Consider the following 6280-nt stretch of genomic DNA (forward strand, 5'->3'; position numbering starts at 1 on the left):
AGGGCTGGGGGCAAAGCAAGGTGAGCCCTCATTCTTCCCTCTGAGGAGCCAGTGAGCTACAGTAGCTGTGATAGCCAGCATCCAGAGTGGAGAATGACACATTTATCACATCTAAGCACTTTGCCTTTCTTTGCACTTACAGTAAAGCCCGGTTGAGCTATGCAGACGTACTTACCACATCCATTGACCTCGACGGGAGATCCATAGCAAATCTTAGGGCAGAACTTGCCACACAAAGGATGTGTGAAAGACACGAGCACTGTCATGCAGAACAAGCTCTTAGAGCAGAAGAAAAGGACTCAGCATTTGGCCAAGGACTGGGGTCATGCACTGAGGGTGCTTTGTATTCTGGGAAGGACTGGGACGATGGCTCTCCAGGCTCATGCAAAGCAAAGGCAAAGGAATATGAGGCTTAGAGAAAGAGAAATTAATATAGGGTTTAGGGAAAGACAAAATGTTAGAGATTCTGAGCACTGTCATCTGGTGGCTGGATCCAGAATATGAAGGTGTCTGTAGAGGAGGGCACTTAGATTTCCTTCTGGATGACAGGAGTGTAAAACTGCCCTTGAATTAAGAGTTAATCAGAGCAACTTTCCTTTGTTTGTTAACCCCAACATCACTAAGAAATCTCCTCCTGGTGTCTAGACTCAAAGTCAGATCTAATATAAGTATAGCAAAATCAGATGTCCATCACATCGCATGCTCCTTCCCTCGTGTATAGTAGTAGAGCAGGTCCCACCAGAGCAGATAAGGAAAATATTGATATGCTGTTGGATCAGTCATAGGGGATCACTCCTGAGTTTGAAAATTAAAAACATTTTTCACTGTTCACTTGTCCTTAGAAGGAGCAGTAGCAAGATTTGATTAGTACATTTTTGTTGCATTAAATTCTGTCTCTTGACACGTCCGATGCATGTTTAGCTGGTTTCTATGAAAGACTGGCAAGAAGAGGACCTGTCTGAGCATTTTTTAGTAACAATATTTGTGTTAGAGCTGTGACTCAGAAGCTCACCAGCAACACAAGGGGAGCAAGCCAAATGCCTAATAATAAGGAACCTTAGAGCCTCAGACCTTTCAGTTAAAATCAGTAGCATGTGCCTAAACAACTGTTTGTTAAATTTTCACTTTTATTTCAAGCTATTTAAAAATGAGAAATATTAAACAAAAAACCCAAAGTGCCATCGAGCATTTTGGTGTATTTAACATTGTCAGTAGGCCTTCAAAACCCTGGGCCCAAATACTTCCTTACTGTTAAGCCATTTTAGCCATGGGGATGGGTTTGTCTGCATTTGCCTGGCAAAGCCAACGTGAAGGGAAGTCAAATGGGAGGAAGAGGAATGGAATAAGCATGGCATTAACCTTGGCAATGACAATTATTCCTCAAATCAGCATTAAAATGAGTATTTTCTGTTTTCTTTATTCTTATGCAGAAAAATAGGGAAACTCTTGGAAAAGTAGCAATTCATAATGTCATATCTACACTTTCCATTTTTTGCTTTGCTTTAAAACCTGTAGATCATTTAAAGACTCAGGAATCCTCCCAAACTTTCATCCCATTTGTGAAAAATACATATTTGCAAAATGCATCTTCTATGTTCGCATCCAGTCGACGTTGAATTAAGTGAGTAGAGGTGGGATCCAGTGCACCAGGCAGACACCCAGACCTAAAAGGTTTGGTTCTTCTGAAGAACCTCCATCATGCCAGTCAGTCTCTGAGGATGCCTTTAGTGACCATGGCCATCTTTAGCGCCTGTATTTAGGTAACTAAATGTGCCTGAATTCCTGTTATAGCCAACGGAGATCCAAGGCTTGATTCAGCTGCCTACAAGTTAGCATCTAAACCAATGTGAGGTGTATGTGAGACATATAGCTAGGGTATGTGAGACAGATAGCTAGATATGGCACAGGACATACGGGAAGTGATGCCTTTCCAGAAGGGTAGCCTGAGGCCAGGTAGGACATCTCACAGCCTCCCAAGTGGCATTAGATGTTCACAGAACTGATTGAACTCTTGTCTGGTGTATTCAAAGGAGTCTAGATACTGGTTCATTTAATTAGCCATCAGCTATCTGCTTAGGGTCAACCTGAGGAGGTCTCCAGTACTCAGTTCAGATGTCTTGGCACCCAATACCACTTGAGAGGCTATAGGCTACCCCATCTTGTCTCCAGCTGCTGCTCCAAAAGGGCATTACAGTACCATAGGTTGTGCGACAGGTTGGCCAGCCCTGTCTGAATGTCTCATACACCAGAAGTATCTCAGATATAGCTGATGCAAGCCCCCTGCAAACACTACTGAGAATTAAAACACATAGTTTTTATGCAGACACCAACATGTACATATCTTCATTTTGAACTGAACTGCAGCCCAAAAGTTTAAGGGGCACTGAAGAAAATCATGTGTTATTTTCCGGGTCACATACACACAGAATTTTCTTTGAGTCCTGAAGCTGTTTTATAGATCAATTGAAGTATTTTTTTTTTACATCAAGAAACATTGCAACACAACAAATGTCCAGTGCAGATGTTGCATGAAGGTAAGCATGCAAACGTTCCCAAAACCTGCAAATACTGATGCGTATGTGTACCAAGTGTTTAGATGAGCTTTACAAGATTCCCCTTCTTATGTGCTGTTTTAAAATGCTCCCACTGTTTTAGAAAAATGTTTTCTATGTATCATATAGGGCTGAGCTGGAAACCATCAAGCTGCTCATATTAATATATGCAACTTTGTGATTTATTATCGCTTCTCTCATCCCATCTATTTTCTGTGCTTCAGATGTGCAATTAACTCCATATTGTTAGCCCCATCTGCTTATGTCTACACAGGACATGTCTGTACTGTCATAAAAGCAAAAGAACAAATTTCCTCATCACCAATATCGCCTTGGACATAAGGGAAGCCAGCTGCCTTTCCAGGAGGAGAAATTTCATATAGTAGCAGCTCGAACTCAAAATAATTCCTGGTGCAAGCAGTGTGGATGCAGGCAGCTTGAGACCAGAGTGGTGACAAACACAAATGTGACCTCACATCTGAGTGGTGTGGCTGCCAGGGTGACATTGTACCCTGCAAGTGCCATGGGTATTGCAGGGGCACCCCTCCTAACTGGGGTGCTGCAAACAAGTAACAGCGTTCACAACAGCAAGAGTGAGAGGTGGCTCTGTATGTGTTTAAAGCTCGCTTTTCATTTCTTTAGCTTACATAAGGCTTTCCCTTTGTCTCTCCGTTTTCACCAGTTCTGAACATTCAAACCACAAAACCAGACCCAAACCTAGTGGAGACAAAGATGCCGATGCATCCAGTCTGCATTGATACACTGTATCACATCGAATCGCTTTTCAGATAGACTCAGATATGGTTAACCTACCCTTTTGTTGTTCTTGAGTAACAAAACCTATTGCTATTTTATAACTATGATTATATTTCACAGAAATTTTAAATTTCAGGCATTTGTAGAAATTTAAATGCCCCATTCAAAATAACAGCTTATGATACCTTCATCTGTCAAATGGACTAAGTAAATATTTTTTCAGTTTTATTAATGCAGTAAGTGCACACAGTGTATATAATGGCAGGGATCATTCAAAAAGAGACATTAAAATAATTTGCCATATTGGAAAGGTTTTAGCACTGAGTCAGAGGTGGTGTTTTCCCCTCCAGAGAATGTTTTTACACATAATAAGAAGATATGGGGTTACATTACTTTTAGGGATTTATTACATTTGCTTGTTTCTTGACAATATATTCTATATCTGGCATTCATTTTCATAAATGCCCAATGAATTTAAAATTAAGTTACATTTGGGAAATAAATTTCTGGCTGTCTCAATAAATCACAAACATTTTAGCTGTAAAGTCTGCATGGTGGAAAGGAGCTGGGTCTTATATGTGTCCCTAAGGCTTAGGAATTCTCTTACCAGCCTTGAATGTTTTTAATGTGGCCATTATTTAGGAGAATAAATACATGACTGTGAGAAAGGTTAAAGGAAGGTGAAAAACTTCAAGGAGAACGTCACTAAAGGCACATATGGAGCAGGATAGATATAAGAGCAGCACACAGAAATTTGGTGACTTACTTGTCATGCCAGAGCCAAATCCCAATTCCAAATCAATACTTTGCAATGGGTTAGCCAATGTGGCAGGAACAGAGATTGAAGGCTGCCCTAATCCAACAAGGGTATGAATTGTACTTAGTGAAAATCAGTTGAAATGTTGTCCATTAACACAGGGACCCTCCCTCCTCACGCCCCCCCACCCCCCAAACACACACACATACAAAAAAAAAAAAAAAAAAGGAACTTTATCCTGTGTTAAATCAGATACTGGAGAGATAGCAGAGACATGGCAAATCTCTCTTATCACTAGAACAGGGGTTTGTAAGATAGGCACTATTTGGTGAAAGAGAAAGGGATAGCACTGTGAAATTTTGTGAAAGCGGTAGCACTGTGCATCAGACAGGCTACCAAGGTATAAAAATAGCATAAATAAATAATAATTTTTGAGGATCATAATCACTTTGGGAATGGCTGCTAGAAGTGGCCATTTAGGGCATAAAGGGGGTTGGTGACAAGGCCTCAGGCTGTGTCTGAATGAGTAATTGGCTCTGGAGGAGGGAGGTTAAGCATATGCATGGCTGAGAGCCACCATTTCCCATTTACATTGCTGGCCCTAGCCTTCCTGTGAGCAGCCCAGGATCAAAGTCTCCCCTGGATGTTTAGGAAAACCAGGATTTGGGATCATTTCTCGGTGCCCTGAATGGTAATACCCCGAGCCTCACCTAGATTTCATCCACCCAGACTGCACGGACGAGACCTCCAGCATGTGTGGAGGCATCAGAAGCTTGTGCTCTCCCCCTCCAGAGATTTACAGGGGCTGAGGAGCTCAGGTGAAAGCACCCTGTAAATGCAGCTGAAGAGGTTACCGCAGGGGTGGTGAGTCAGTCTGGTCTTGAGAGCAGTTTCGACAGACCTTTAACCAACAGACCGACCGACAGACATGCACACAGAACTAGATTTAGATACTGAGTGTGATAATATTGTAAGAGGATTCCAGAGACATAACACTATGAGAGGGTTAGTTTGCCAACTATGAAGGAGAAGCTGCTGCTGTTAAAGATGGAATTAGTAACATGACAAAAATAAACATAGCTATTTGAAAATTGTGAAAGACACCTAAGAGGGATGTGCAAATACATGGAATCACTGTGCACGAGCAGTTTCCATAAATATTTCGATTAGGCAACAGGATTCCTTACTTTGAAGTTACAAGTTAGAAACACAGTGGAACCATGAAAGAAGCCTGGTGAGTTTACTTTATCCATATACTCTTTTTATGAGCTTCTGAAAGAACCATGATAAAGTGACGCTGAAGAAAAACTGAACTGTGTTGCTTGGACACATCGTGCTAATGCCCAGCACTCATTAGAAACAGCAAGAACTGGAAAGCACTACTAGAGGAGAACTGAGACTACCAGGGCCTAGAGATTTCATTTAAAGTTTTAAACTAAAACACATTTTCTGCGTTGACACAATTAGAAACACAGAAACAGATGTGTGAGATTTTGATGCCGTCCTGAAAACATCCTGACGCATAATGGATCCAAAACAAGAGGGGGGATCTGAAGTGCTCACACTCTGCATCAAACCACCGCTTATTTATGCTGGCTGAGCAGCAGCACGCACACACACTGTGACCACGTTCTGCCATCGCTAGCAGCACTGTGCACCATCTTTCTGCGCAGGTTCATATAAACCAAAAGGTTTGGGTTTTGTTGGTGTTTTTTTTTTTTTTTTTTTTTTGCAGGTTTGCTGCAGCATGGGCTCAAAAAGAAAAGTGACATCAGCCCGGTCAGGAGGGAGTTTTCACCAGATACTTCTTGCCCCAAACACAGTCAGCCTGGGCATGGCTGCCCGGTACATCCCGGGGCAGAGCAGAAGGCAGATGCAAGCGTAAGTTAACTCGATTCAGGGCAAGCAGAACTGGAAAGCAGCTAAAAAGAGCTGGCTGCATTTCAGAAACCCGAGTTTTAAAAGGACCCGTGCAAAGACGCTTCAAGTTTACAAACTAGGACAACTGCAGGATGTGAGTTTACAAGTTTGTGCCTATTTAAGTTTCTGTAGTGAAACCCGAGACTGAAAAAGCGCTCGATAGGTGTGTAACGGGGGCCTGACAAGAGCTTTTTGCGTGCGTGTGTGAGCTGCCTCGCGGAAGCGTCCCCAAACAAGACGCACAGAGAGATGCGAAGGAGTTTCACGGGCTGCGGTCCCGCGGTGCGGCGTGTTT

Source organism: Tyto alba, unplaced genomic scaffold (genome assembly GCF_018691265.1).
Source record: "Tyto alba isolate M040663 unplaced genomic scaffold, T.alba_DEE_v4.0 Super-Scaffold_2, whole genome shotgun sequence".
NCBI classification, from domain to species: Eukaryota; Metazoa; Chordata; class Aves; order Strigiformes; family Tytonidae; genus Tyto; species Tyto alba.